The 15909-nt window shown below is 29.9% G+C and overlaps 2 long non-coding RNA genes across 2 annotated transcripts; both read right to left on the bottom strand.

The window, feature by feature from the left end:
- Positions 1–1946: 1946 nt before the first annotated feature.
- On the bottom strand, positions 1947–7506 carry LOC107398747 (uncharacterized). Its single transcript, XR_010334954.1, has 5 exons — positions 7238–7506; positions 7010–7188; positions 6789–6963; positions 6537–6735; positions 1947–3280 (listed from the first exon to the last, which is right to left on the bottom strand). It is a non-coding gene; the product is annotated as an uncharacterized LOC107398747 (long non-coding RNA).
- A 1851-nt stretch (positions 7507–9357) lies between these two features.
- LOC107398748 (uncharacterized) lies at positions 9358–14251 on the bottom strand. The gene is made up of 4 exons (XR_010334987.1): positions 13602–14251; positions 13395–13525; positions 13051–13346; positions 9358–12142 (listed from the first exon to the last, which is right to left on the bottom strand). It is a non-coding gene; the product is annotated as an uncharacterized LOC107398748 (long non-coding RNA).
- Between the last annotated feature and the right edge of the window lie 1658 nt (positions 14252–15909).

The following is a 15909-nucleotide window of genomic DNA, read 5'->3' as shown; positions in this document are numbered from 1 at the left end:
TACCGTTCCCAAAGCTTTTATAAATTTTAAAATCCTAATTTGTAAGCAAAAATATTTTTCTCTGATAAAAAACATTATTTTTTGCTTTTTAGTGCATCTTTAAAGAAAAGTTTTTTTCTAAAAAAACTTTTTATTTATTTTATTTATTGCTTTTCAGTCTTTACTTATTCCAAACGTCTTTTTCTCTGAGATTTAGTTTCGCCGTATTATTGTAACACCATTATTTTGTTGATTTGTGCACACTTGTTTAATAGTAAATGATAGAAAACAGCTGTTAGCATTGAAAGCACATCCTAACATCTGTTCTGTGTCTATATTCTATCGTCCAAAATAAATCAATTTAAAAAAATAGTGACATTTGTTTGTAACGAGACGTAATGAAAATGATTAGGTATAGTGGCGGTCAGCTCGATTTGCGTGTGCGTCATCAATTTCATTTTTTCATTACCAACACAAAGCTATAAAAAATTATCAAAAACAATGCAAATTTAAACAGCTAAGGGCTATCTAAGGGTGGTATCCTTGAACATTAATTTACATGTGCACTTCGACAACACCGTCAAGTGTCAAGAATTTGTCAAACTGACATTGACAGTAAATTATAGACGTCATCGCATGGTTGTCGAAAGTGTTATCGGTGTTAATCGCAAGTATTTTCTGTTCGTTTATTGTGTTTTGTGATTTGCGTTTCGTTAGGTTTTTGATTCTGCGTTTATTAGTTCTTGTTTTGTGAATCTGTATTTTTTGTAATAACTCATAATTTAAACACTTCGTAACCTCAAAAAATATTTGATAGTTTGTCACCGCTATGCCCCTTCGACCATATATCATATAGACTGGGCAAGGTGAGATTTGTTTTGAAGCCAACATGTGCAGGTGGGGCAAGGGGAAATAAGGCTTGGTACGCGAATTTGACTCTTAGGTACCCCTTCTCTGATTGGTCCATTCAAAATATTTCCAAGTGTTTCGTTAATATTCGTCAAACTTCGTGCTTCACGATTGTGATTAAAGGGAAAAATTGTGAATTTTGGGCTTAAATTTACTTGTGAATGGGTAAAATCTGGTTCTTGCGTCGAAATATACAGGAGAAAGTATTCACAAGGGGTATTCATCGGTAATGTCATCCGTAAGTAAGAAAATACAGGTGTTAACCTAAATCTGGAAACACACCAGTGGCGTCGTAACGTATTCTGATTTTCCGCTTTGATACTGAATATTTTTGTATATTACAACTCTGACGACATGTCATAAGATAGAATTAGAAGTATTTTAACTAAGGCATTTTTTTTGAAACTCGAAAACTTAAATTATTTCTGAAACTTGTAATGTTTTTTCAATTGTTTGCCCCTTGACTACGAGCTGCCATTGAACAAGGAGTAAGCTTCCTCTTGCCCCTCACTCCTCGCACCCATTCATGTTGGCTTCAAACAACCTGCCTACAAACTCGCTTTACGGCGAGTCTATGTGATATATGGTCGAAGCTATGCCCCTGCTATGTAAACGTAGTGAGAGAAATGTCAGATGACGCACACGCAAACGGAGCTGAGCGCTACCATATTAATATATTTCCCAATAACCAATATACCGTTAATGTTGGTATAAGTTACGGTATGTACATATCGAAAATCCATCTGTAAACATAACCTTAAACTTCAAAACCCTATTTAACCTCTTTAGAGGGTATTTAACCACATATGATTGCATTGTCACGCAGATTACGTAAGTATGCAAAATTTCAATTCATTGGGACAATGGGAACCCTTTCAAATTTGGCTCCAAAAATATGAAACAGACAGATAGACAACAAAGCAAGTTAAATAAAAGCTTTTAAAAAAATCAATCAAGCAATACAATATAGGTTTATTTAAAAAAAATGCAGCACTCTTATTGAAGATACTTATTTCTTCATGTGACTCACAGGTAAGTGTAATAAAGAAAAACAAAGATTGATGTTCATAAATATATATTTAGTTTTGACACAAACACACAACAAACAATAAAAATGCATTATTTTTACTCTTACTATTAGTAAAAATAATCATTTTTTTTAATTCGGTAACATATTTAACGGTCATACAATCCCCAAATTTTTAGCACTTTTTTTATGAAGTGGTGTTTCTAATATTTGTATCAAACTTTATAATATCAATTTGTCTGGGGACTTTACGTTTTGGAAATGTATATTTTCCATTTTTTTTATTAGAACAGCCTTCGTGTCTAAAAATACATACACTCAGCGCCTTTTGTTTAAACTGTATGCGTATGATGCAAGTAAAGGGCTGTAAATAATGTGATCATGTTTTTGTTCCGCACTTTGTTTTATGGTTATTATTATTATTCATTACATAACCCAAAAACGGAAAAAAAAACTAAAAAAACATTAATCACGCAGATAGTAAATAGTTTAAGCAAAAAACGCTGTATTCATCTCCTGTTGTTTTTTTTATAGATAAATATGAATATACACGTAGTTATATTTTTATTGTCATGTTTCACTCAACAATATTTTTTGTATCCCTATTAAGACTAGGGGAGAGTGGGTACAATTGTAACGCGGTACGAATATTTTTATTAACGATCATTTTTGTTGGTAGTGGAATCTTAATCCTTAATTACCAATAGAGATATGTTGAGTTCTTGATAAAGATGGGAAGATATTTTGTTTCTATATTTCTTAAAACAACCGAAAAATTGCTATTTTATTAATTTCTAATAATGTTTGTGTCTAACATGCATTATTGATTTTCTTTATACTGAAAAAATAATTTTTCATATTTTTTTTCTAATTAATGGAACGATCATCATAAATAATACTATTTTCCTTTAAAGCTGAATGTTTAGCCTACATCGGGGTATTTTTTTATTACACATAAAATTAAAATTGTTACAAATATAGCTGCTGTCCCCTAGACAAATATATACAATTCAAGTTATATAACATTATTTTACAAGTTTATGAGCAATCACCTACGAGGGTATTTTTTTTCAAAATTCGATTGGCTTATAAGTTTAACGGAAAAATGATATCAAAGTTAACCAAACCTATTGTCTTATATATTGTAGCTCTGTGAGTAAAATTTTGTAATTCTGTGTAACACCAAGAACAAGTGTGTATTTAATGAATTTGAAATATGGCCCTCGTATTTGCTATTATTGCTTTTACATACACTCAGTTACATTTTTATTATCATGTTTAACTGTATACAATTTTTTTGCATGCAATAACATAGCGTATTTTATTTTTATGTTTTTGTCCAGAGTTGCGGCACATCGAAGAGTGCTAGAAATCAAAAATATTAGTAATGTAAGATTATACTCCTATACAGCTTGTTCCGTCCAAAACCCACATTATAAGTATTGGTAGTTCTAGTAATGATAATCATCTGAAAATTTGTATACAACCATAATCTCGTAGGTCAACGTCAATGAAAATATTTTCAAGATGGTGATACTTCTATATCTAAGTTTAGCTGTTTAGAAAATATTTTGGGTTTTTAATTTTTTTTGAATTTGCACCTTTCAGTTAAAAAATTTAAATTTGAAAGGGGAAGCTTCGATCTTTCCTTTGGTTTTTTCAAATTTCTAAAAAGGAATAACTTACCCCAAATGTTAAGTTTTCAGTACTTTAGGCACCTCTAACTGAATTTTTTTAAATGAAATGCCGCAAGTTTTATTTCATAAATCGTAAAAAAATTAATTCTGCATCGATCTGTATAAGCATTCCTTTTACTTATGTTTAATAGATTTCAAGTTACAATAACTTTCTTTGGGATTGAGAAATTTATTAGTCATAGGCCTTTTCTCATAGGTTGTTATGGAGACGAAAGAAAAAATGTGAGAAATTAAAGTTTTTTAAACCAATATTCAATGAATTTATCATGTTTTTCACAGGACGGACAACACAATTTTGAGCAGAGTTTGTCGTTTGTTTAATCAGAAATGTTTTTATGGCAAACTATGCAAAAATAGCTGTAGTTAGTAAGAACTTTTCTACAAAATAAAAAAAACAACATAAAACAATAAAAAGAAAATTTAAAAATAATTATAAAGAAATGGTCTAGCTGTTTCAGCATTTTTTACTGTTGTAAACATATTTGACCATTTTTTTTTCTGAGAAACATTCAACAATAATTAATATTTTTTGTGACACAATTTATTTCACGAATGTGTTCTTGTTCTTGAGATTAAGCGCCTGAATGCAATCAAAGGGATTAATGAATTCAGACGACCTGTTTTTTGGGAGCACAAAATTTATAAAGTATAAATAATCAGAATAGTCTCCATTATGTAAACTAAAAAAAAACAGAGGTTTTCATAAAATGGAAGTAGTTCACTTATTCGAATTTTTTTTGCTAAACTGTTTATTACGTAATTAATACAACAAAGCAATAATAATATACAATGAACAATGAACTAATTGGTAACAGGATAATATTTAGTTAGTTCAATCTTTTCCTTTAAAGAAAATCTCTGATTTTTCTCAGAATTAATTTTTTTCGAGCGCCTTTAAACGGCTTCAGCTGTATTTACTTTTTAAGTTCTCTCAAATTTATGTCAACCTCTTCGTCTGTTTCCTCTTCTAAGCGCCTTATAATTTCATATCTCTCAATTATTGTCAGAACTTTTTGTTTTGTAAATTTATTTATGATGATAAATGAAGTAAAATGAATATTAATTATCACTAATCGCCAAATTTGTTCTCAACACATTGGAGGAATAAATATATGCGAATACAAAAGTTTTAAATTGCAAAAAATCAGAAAAATGAAAAGAGCACAGAAAAAAGACCCATGTGTAATTTTTTCGTGGTTCATTCAACTGTAGTTACAAATTTGTATCTCCAATAGTTTTTGGTATGCCATTCTATTTCTTTATTTAAAGTAAGTTTTAGTAAAATGTCCAACCATAAACATAACAACTTGTTTAGACCTTTTACAAAAATAAGTAAAAACGTTTAAAAATTGTGAACCCAAGAAAAAAAAGCAATTTTATGGAAATGAGAACAAACCAGTAGAAATTCTAAAAATTATTTTAAAATTCGTTTTTTATTTAGTGTTATCAGGTCTCAATCAGTATTAGCATTTTCCACTATGTATTATTACTGCTGCTGTAAGAAATCTCTTGATATTAACACTTTCTGCTTGTGGAGAGAGGACCTTTTCAGAAAAACTATCAAAAATTATCCAAGAACGACAATGTTCCAAAATCGATTTAATAATTTTTCTAACTTCTTGCTTTCCTGCAGTGGAAATAGAAATACCCAATGGACTAGATAAATTATATTTTAGAAAAAGAATTTGCCTAGAGTAAAGTAAGGTGAATTTATTGAGTAAATTGTGTAAATATTAGCTATATAAATACTCAACAGCTGATATACCTGCACAAAATTTAAAATTGTTCTTGTTGCGAATACTTTTATTTTTGTATAAATATACTATTTCAAAATATTTTTAAAATAAACAGTTGCTTTCATTTATTTAACTTAGTAATTTTTAACTACTATTTTAATCAGAGTAAAGGGTGCAATATTTGGGACCTGCACTCGGGGACATCCCATTTGAAAAAATTGAGGGTACTTGAAGTTGTTCAAACTTAACCTTAAAATTTTTGGGTTTATTAACTTCTTTTGCAGTTTTGAACTCACTGGAGAACAGACAAAGGTTTTTTCTTTTAATTCTCCAAATATGATTTCGAAATCTAAGAGAGTTACCGATCTTTTAAGTGACCGGTGCAAATCTAAAAATTTCCAAAAAAATTTAAATATCTCCAAAACTGTTAAACTTAGGTATTGAGAAAACTGATCAAAACGGCCTTGAAATACTTCAGATAATCCAAAAGCGCCATCTTGAAAATATTTTTTTGAGCAGAACTCAACAGATTATGGCTGAGTACCAACTTTCAAAAAATATCTTTATTATAACTTCTGAATACCTCTAATGTGGGGTTTAGACAGAACAAGCTGTATACAGCGTGTTAGGGAATGGTTTAGCAAAAATTTAAAGGTAGGTAGAGAATGGCAAGACAAATCAATTAAGCAAAATTTATGTAAATAAAAAATGCATAGTTTTCTCAAAAATTCGTTCTGAAATTAAAGTCCCAAATTTTGAGAACCGCTGAACTAGAATTATAAAAATGAGCGTAAATTTTAATATTATTGACAATACAGCAGAGATTAACTTCTTGGTCCACTACGTTATTGTTCTATTTCAATTTGTGATTTGCTATTAAATTTTACGAAAAAAAAACAAAAACTTTTTTTGCTGGGACCGGAACATTTTGAATTTTGAATTTTGAAAAATTCTCAAAACGCCTATGCGCCACCATTTCCATTTTGTTAATAAAAAAATCAACTGCTAATAAACTACCACAAGCCATACAGTGGCTCTCAACAAGTGGTTTAATAAAAATTTCTGAAAAAAGTACACACTTTTTGGAAAAATGTATAAGGGTTTTTAACTCGTCTGATCACATACGAAATATTGCTAAGCTGTATTATTTATTGTCTTCAAAAATGATTTTATTTTTTTTATACTTACCTTGCGTACACAAGCAAGATTATCACCTTTGGTAGGAATCACAATTTTTACATCAAACATTGGAGGGAACAGCTCATTTTGTCATTTTCCAAATCACATTTTTATAACTTTGCTTTATTGTCGCTATAATATTAAGGGCCATTTTTGCTCGTAACTAAGTGCGTTACTGGTGTTTTTTCAAGAGCCACAAATCCTGATACTGAAAGTGAAAATTGTCAGTATTATGCAAACCAAATAAAGTAATTTAAGTACTTTTTCTAACTTTCTCGGATCTTCAAAGGAACTTGTGTACCACATGAACATCAATGCGGCTACAGTAGCTGTGAAAAATACAGGCAGAGGAATGGATTCAAGATCGAACTCGTAACACAAATAAGTGTACAATAACGTAAATACACAAAAAACGCCTAAAAGCGACGTCACAATACTGAAAAACAAGCGTTTTGCTTTTGTAATAATGAAACACTTCGAACTTTAATCCCGTGAGCATCATTAGAAGGAGAGCTGCTTCCGGAATGAAGTCCTCTTCTAAAGAAGTTTCGTAGACCACAGGTTTCTTCGCTTCAAGTTTGTTTGCAGGACACACGATTTTAACATATTTTTTGCTGTTGGGATTTTTCCTTATTTTATCTTTTACATTTTGTGACAAAAACTGCAGAAAGTTATTGTACACAACACAGACGTTTCTCAAATATACTCACTTGTTGAATGTTCAAAATGCAAAATAAAAGCAGGGATAATTTAAACGAGGAGAACATTGTAGAGCTTGTTACTAAACAACTACCCAACTATCGACTGGCAGGTAAACAAAACTAAAAAGATCAAAGCTGCAGATTTATTGATTTTGTGTGTAAATTTGTTGTGACATGGCAGGAGCTAATGTTGAAAGCTTATCAGTCTCGCATCAAACGCTTTGCTGCATCGGTAATTGAAATGAGATGAATTCGACGCATTTTATTTTTCTGTTTAAAAACGCTTTTTTGATTACAGCACCGGATAGTTCTTCTAAATGAAAGAAAATGACTAAAATTGCTTCAAATTTTGATTTAACTGGAATTTAATTTTTGCTTGAATCTTAATAAATTTTGATTTATATCAATTTAATTCAATTCAGCTGTTTTGTTGAAAGAAATTTAAAAATTAAAACTATTAATTAAAATTTAGTGCGCTGTTAAAAGTTAATTGCGTGATCAAATCAACCAAACTGGTTAAATCAGTTAATTACTCATATTAATTTACTGAAACAATTTTGGCTCTGAAAGAAATAAAAAAATATTGTTTTAGAATTAAATTAATCAGTTTTAATTATTGCACTGGTGCAATATTATCGATAATTTGGGTCTGATTGGACTACCGATATCTAAAACTAAGGATATGAAAAGGCGTACAAATAAAACGTCCCCGTTCTCTACAGTTCCGTTATTGTCACCAGAGGCGCAGTTGTTCCATTACCGTTCAAGTTTTCAGAGCAACGAATTTATAAAAATAGTTGTAATTAAATAACGGTTAGTACAAGGCAAATAAAAAGAATACAGGCAGATAGAGCAGTAAATTCTCAATAGTAAGAGGTAAAAATAATGGAAAAGTTATATCCTTAACTATATTTAAAAAAATGTCAAACGTTTACCAATTTGCACTCTGACCCCTATTTTTCAAAACGCTGCGAATACGGTTAAAGATACAAGAAAAATGTTTAGAAGAAAGTTGTAGAGAATTAAATTTCCTTTAAAAAAGTCAGCGAGACCATATCCCTATCTTCAACCATTTAGGTCCCAAAGTCATTCAAAGACGCTCAAGCGACGGATTTTTTTCATTTTGCCGGTGGTCAAGTATTGTAAAGTGAATTTACACCTAAACCGTTGAAGATAGAAATATGGTGTTGCGGACTTTTTTATAGAAAATTTAATTCTCTATAACCTCGGTTTTTACACACTTTTGTATCTTTAACCGTATTCGCTGCGTTTGTACAAATATCAGGTGGAACACAAGTTTTAAGCGATAATTTTTGCCCACTATCGCCTATTTATCAAAATGCTGCGAATACGGCTAAAGATATAAAACAGTGTAAGGAATGAGGTTGTACAGAATTAAATGCTCTACAAAAAAGTCCGCGAAACCATATTTCTATCTTCAACGGTTTTAGTATAAATCCACTTCTCAATACTTAACCACCGGCAAATTAAAGGAAATTCGTCGCTTCAGCGTCTTTGAGCGTCTTTAGGGCCCAAACTGTTGAAGATAAAGGTACGGCCTCGCTGACTTTTTTAAAGGAAATTTAATTCTCTACAACTTTCTTCTGAATATTTTTCTTGTATCTTTAACCGTATATGCAGCGTTTTGAAAAATACGAGACGAAGCGCAAATTTTAAATTTTAAATAATTTTTTCTCATATTTCTCATGAAAATTTTAGCCGTCAGCTTTTCTCAGTGTGTTGAGAATACAAAGCTCAGCATTTCTGCATTTTTTCCACGTAATTAGTGAATTGGTTGAATTTAAATTAATTTAGAACGATTTGTCACCGAGACGTTATAACGTTCGAAGCGCCCTCATTTTACTCTGATGTACTATTTTTTTGGGTACAGAATACGTGCGATTTTGTATCTCGTTTCGTCTCCTAGTTGTAATCCTTCGTAGACTAGGATAAACTAGGACAATATGTTCTCTCGAAAATTTCTATCTTAATAAAAAACTTGCAATTAAAAAATCTTGTTTAATCAATTGTGCCTAACAATTTACCTACCTATTTTTTGGTCATTAGCAGGATGGTGAAATAAAAACAAATAACTGTGTACATAAAAAGATATATTTCATTTACTCACAAATAGACATACGAGTTTATTTAACAAACAAGAAAAATATCATTCACATCTAGTAAAAATAGAGATTTTTATTTAACCATATTTTTAATAATGGAGCACTCCTTGGACACGAATCTACTATTTTTAGTATTTAACTCTTTATAGTGAGTGTTTAATGATTTGTCAAAAGATTGTACGAGTTTTGGAAACGTATAATTTTCAATCAGTTAGGTAAGTTTTTATTTTATTGAAACAGATTATACCGTGCTGTATAAATTTGTTTCCGCTTATTGAATATGTAAGTATGTAAGTTTTTATTAGTAAATTATTGATAGTAAATGAGCGCTTTAATAATAGTTTTAAATGATCAAAGCGGTCGTAACATTTGGTGATTAATGATTATACAGTTTCCGGACTTTTATCAACTGTTTATGAATGGCCAAATGTCGTTATACAGGGTATGTAATTGATATGGGCGTGCCCGATTGCACTTGCACTGTCAAAGATATCAAAATGAATCAAATGGCATTGTAAATGGGAAGTCAAAGTGCACGTTCTAAAATTATTTTGCCCTATACACGGTGTTTCATTTTTATAATGCAGCCTTTAACATAGTTTTTTTAAGGGCACCCTTTGTATATTTGTATATATTTAAATGTGCACTTTTTAAGCTTTATAAATAAGTTTAGTTTTTGCAATTTGCTTTAGCCATTCAGAAGTTATTTAACCTTTTCTACAATTTCGTGCCTCTGCAGGCACATAATTAAAAAATCGCAGTGCGCTTGGTTTTCAAGATATTGAGATGGGATTTTGTCTGTGTGTAAACAACTGTCGGGGGTATCTTTCGGCGATAAGACTGTCTATTTGCATTGTAGCATCACCTTGCTGTGACACATTCATTTTGGTAAACTTTGAAGGACCATAACTTGATTTTTTCAAATAGCACTCTTTGTATTTTATCTTTTTTATCTCTTAATTTTTTTCCAAAAGTTGACAGTTTCAGAGATACCTCGATTTTTTTGAAAAATGCACATAAAATCCTTTGGATACCAACGTAGTGTGCCAGGTATAACAATATATTCTGACATAACAACATCATACTGGCGTTTTTTGTACGTGACGTTTTGATTTTGTTGTGAAAATGAATTTTTCATATAAAATACATATAAATCTCATCGAGATATAAACTTTGATTTTGATAAGAAAATATGCAAGAAAGAATTAAAAAAATTTTTGTAGAATTGATGATGCCACATTAGAAGCGGTGAATTTTTAAAAAGAATTGACCAATGTATTACTGTATTGCTTAAGAAAGCCGTTATTTTAAACAGTTTTGTAACTGCAAGTAATATCTTATTGCTGTTGATTTGTTATATCTCGTTTTTATATTTTTTTATTTCTTTATTGTAAATTTCTGTCATTTTTATTTAATAATTTCTTGTCAAAATTTTATTAAAGTTTATGTCTAGATGAAATTTCTAGGTTTGCATTTTACGCGAAAAATTCATTTTCACAATAAAACCAAAACGTGACGTACTGTAAATGCCATTTTGACATTAGTATGTCAAAATGTATTGTTTTTCATAGCACGCTACATTAGTATCCAAGAGATTTTGTGTGCATTTTTCACAAAAACCGAATTATCTCATTAACTATAAACTTTTGGAACAAAATCTGAAGAGGTAAAAAAGATGTAAAATGAGACGGTGAATAATAATTAGTAATAAAATACAGGAGCTGCTATTTAAAAAAATCAAGTTATGGTCGTCAAAATTTACCAAAATGAATGTGTCACAGGAAGGTGATGCTACAATGCATATGTATGGTCTTGTCACCAAAAGATACCTCAGACATTTTTTTACCCACGGACAAAGTCCCAACTTGATATCCCAAAAACCAAGGGCACTGCGATTTTTTAATGTGCCTGCTGACGAACTAAGTTGTAGAAAAAATTAAATAATTTCTAAACGGTTAAAGTAAACTGCAAAAACTAAACAGATTTATACAGCCTAAAAAAGTGCAAATTTAAATATGTACAAGTATACAGGGGGTGCCACTTAAAAAAAAACTATGTTAAAGGCTGCACTGTAAAAATGAAACACTCTGTATACGGCAAAATAATTTTAGAACGTACACTTGAACTTCCCATTTGCAGTGCCATTTAATTTATTCCGATATCACCCTGTATTTGTGAATAATAATTTGCGAATAAAACTTAATAAACATAAAACCATTCATTTTGTGTTTAAACAATTTACTTTTTGAAAGGACTAATTGATAAATGACAATGATTCTCACTCGATTTCTCATTTGCTTAGTTTCCGTATTCAAAAAATAATCATGTATTATTACAAGTAATCATTTGATACACAAATATTATAAGTACATAATTTAGGTTATTGCTTTCATACACGTAGTTAAATTTTTATTGTCATTTTTACTCTTTGTTTGAAAAACGCACTTTTCGGTTACCGGGTTCAGCGTTTAGTCTTTATTTAGCAGTAAAAATAAATATAATACTAATTACTGCTAAAAGATTTTGGATTAACTTTTGCAAAAGGTGGTATCAAAATTAAAGAATCTGACTATTTTAAAAGAACAAAACGCTGAGGCCGGTCATTTAAAATAAAATTTGAAATATTTTTAAGAGCGTCTTTCTAAAACATATCCTCAAAATGGAGACACAAAAAAATATGCAACAAATTCTATTATAACATGCAATGCTTTACGTGAGTATTTTGTTTTTTTGTATTTTATTTTTAGGTACATACAGTGGTGATCCACACTGGAGGCACATGGAAGGGTAACTGAAATAACAAAATATCAATAATTTCAGTATAATTTGTTTAAGATTTTTTCTTTATTTAAACAGTGGTTTGAAAAAAATTTTACAAAAACGTTTTTCTAGAAAATCTTATATTTAAAAGATGCACTAAAAAAGTAAAAAATAACGTTTTTTATCAGGGAAGAATGTTTTTGCTTACAAATTAGGATTTCAAAATTTATAAAAGCTATAAAAGACTTATAACCGTTTCCAATGTTTTTTTTTATTTTAAATCCTAATTTGTAAGCAAAAATATTCTGCTTTGATCTAAAAACATTTTTTTTTACTTTTTAGTACATCTTTTAAATAAAAGCTTTTTTCTCAAAAAAAATTTTTTTTTATTTTTTCATTTTCATTTCATTTAGTCTTTACTTATTCTAAACGTCTTTTTCTGTGAGATTTAGTTTCGCCGTATTATTCTAACACCATTATTTTGATGATTTGTACAAACATGTTTAGTAGTATGTGATAGAAAATAGCTGTTAGCATTAAAAGCATATCCTAACCTCTGTTTTGTGTCTATACTCTATCGTCCAAGATAAATAGATTTAAAAAAAAATAGCGACATTTGTTTGGAACGAAACGTAATGAAAATGATTAGGTATTAATATATTTCCCAATAACCAACATTCTAAAACCCATTTGTAAACATAACCTAAAACTTTAAAACCTCATTTAGCCCCTTTAGGGGGTATTTAACCACATAGGATTGCATTATTACGCAGATTACGTAAGTATGCGAAATTTCAATTCATTGGGACAACGGAAACCCTTTCAAATTTGACTCCAAAAATATGAAACAGACAGACAGACAACAAAGCAAGTTAAATAAAAGCTTTTAAAAATTATTGTTTTTGGTGAAAAATCAAATTTGTTTTTGAACAGGCTTACCTTGTATACACAGGCAACATTATCACCTTTAGTGAAAATCACAATTTTTGACATCAAAGGTTGTAGAAACTGAAATTAAAAACTATTATTTCGAAAATTGAGTAATCTAAGCGCTTGCCTTGAATAAGCTTTTCCTTGATTTTTAAACGGGAAAAGCAAAGCAGACGAATATCAAAGCACTTACAACAACCGTTATAAAAACATGAAGAAAAATGAAATCAAGTTGAAACTCATTACAAACAAAAATGTACAATACAGTTAGTATGCAGCAAATACTTAACAAAGCAATCACCACACTGAAAACCAGGTGTCTTATTTTTGTAATAATCAAACACTATCTTTACTTTAATGTGGTGAGCATCAGGAGCAGGACAGCTGCATCAGGAATAAAATATTCCGGAAATTTGTTAGCAAAGGATTCCTTTTTCTCGAGATTATTTTTCAATATTTTTTCGTCATTATTTTGATTCCAGACCTGCAGGAAAAACCCGATGAGAAAAAAGAAGAAAATTACTCAAAAGATTTGTGCACCGATTGAATGTTCTACTTACAATTTTTTCAGGATAAGATGATTTAGGAGTTGCGGGTAAATCTAGTTTCGCGCGATAATTAGACAATTTTTTATTACTCACTTGTTGCATAATCAAAATAAAAAATAGTGCAAGGGAAAGTTTGCGCCAGGAGAACATTTTAGAGGCTGCTGCCCAACAGGTAGCTAACTGTCGACTGATAGTCTGCTTCGTAAACAAAACATAAAAGATCAAAGCTGCAGATTTATCGATTCAGTGTGTCAATTTGGTGGTAAATTTGTTGAAACAAGGCAGGGTAAAGTTTAAAGCTGATTAGTTACACATCAAGCCTTGTTTATCTTGCTCACCCATCAATAGTTTGAAACAATACATTGTTATACAATCTGTCAAATGTCGCGGATACGCTCTTGAGAGGAGATGCTAGTGATCATATTGACTGCTAAAAAAATAATAATAAAAAAATTATTGGTCCTTACTTAAGGCTAAAGGTGAACATGTTCCAGTGTGTTTCTAAGCCGCAAGATGGCGCGGAATTTATTTTTCTATTATCTTTTCAACCATTCACTTTTTTGTAAAACTAAAAAAAGTTTTAACATAGAATCTTCATTAAATTTGAGGCAACGTAACACTATTTTAATTTTTGAATTATTTTTGAAAAAAATATATAATATTCTATAGTAAAAATTTTTTTTTAAACGAAGGTAGGGTAATAAATCTCCATTGTTCGCTGGTCACAAATGTATTTTTGTTTTTAAAATTTGATAACGGGACTGGTATCAAAACGCGATTTTTGTAAAATCTTTTGTTCCGTCATGGTCGGGCAGTAGAAAGGCATTCCTTGGAAGCAGTTGTACGTATTAGCCACCAGCAAGATATTTTTAGTTATATAGAATATTCTACTTTAAGTAACTAACAAAAAAATTGTTGGTTTTCTATTTAGACAGAGAAGCATTTGTCTGCATTTTATGTTTTGGGAAAAGTGGTCTACCCATATTAAGAAGCTTTACGAAAAAGTCTTACATAAAATTTTGTATATTTGAAAAAAATTAGGGATTCAAAAGGCTGATTTAACACCGATATCTAAAAGTCATTTAGTAATGATTGGTTTTATCTCTTTTTTATACATTTTTTACATAACTAGAACTGTTGTTAAAAAGCAAATTTTTTCTGTATCTCAAAAAATAATAATATTACGTAGAAACCTGCGTTTGCAAAAAATGTTTTATTATTTTCTTTATGCATGTGATTTTTTTCGGATTTTTTCTACAATTCCATACAATAAAATTATTATCATTGAATTGAAAATAGATACATATTAATACTAGTATTAATAAAACTAAAAATATGAAAACATTAATTAACCAAACTGGTATTCCAAAACAAACGATGCTTAAATGATATTTTGTACAAACATTTTTGAAAGAAATTTGCTTACAAATACATACATTGAGCAGCTCGTAAAAGTTGCAAAAATGCTTACTTTAATGTGGAATTGTAGGAAAAGCAAACTTGTTAACTTTGTTTTTAATGATTTATTTTAATGTTTACTTGACTTATTATCTAATTTTTCAAAAAGAATTGTAGAAAGTCATTTTCTTTGGATTTAAATGAGTAGAAACACCAGTTTTAAAATGCTGCAACATTTGGCAACATTTAGTAATGTTTCCATTGTAATACTTTTAACTAATACTTTTCTAAACGTATAAAAATAGGTATACTTGTACGACGTTGCCATTTTTTGTTTTTGATTTCAGCCAAATGAAAGGTTTTGTAATTTTTTAAACCAAAATAGTGTTCTGTATAACTCTACCTAAGTGCTAACAGTTTCAGTCAGAACTTATTAATCAGATGAACTGATTGGACGAAATTGAGCAGTTAAATTTTATTATTCGGTCGTTATTTTTGACATTTTTATTTTAGAATTACAGACTCTGAGACTCCTCTTGCTCTTTCTTTTTTGCTGTTTAACACTTTTGAACTGTCACTACTAAAAACATCGTATTCAGCGAACTAACTGGATAATAACGAACAGAAATTTGGTGAAACCATTTTTATTTAACCAATAATATGTAATACTAATTACCAATTATACTTAATTAGTATTACATATAATATACCGGGTGCTCAAAAACTGGCGCACCAACTCAATGGTGTGTGGTAGAGAACTGCTTACATATAAAGGTAAAAATAGTAAAAAAAATCTTTGTATTAAAGTTGTTGACAAATAATGGATTTTAGATAGATGACATGTGGCAACGTTGTCTAACTGTCGTGATCGCAATAGAACTTGATCAACAATAAAAATAAATTATTTTTGAAACGGTTTCCT

The sequence above is a fragment of the Tribolium castaneum genome, chromosome 7 (genome assembly GCF_031307605.1).
Source record: "Tribolium castaneum strain GA2 chromosome 7, icTriCast1.1, whole genome shotgun sequence".
NCBI lineage: Eukaryota > Metazoa > Arthropoda > Insecta > Coleoptera > Tenebrionidae > Tribolium > Tribolium castaneum.
This window is presented reverse-complemented; position numbering and strand designations above follow the sequence as displayed.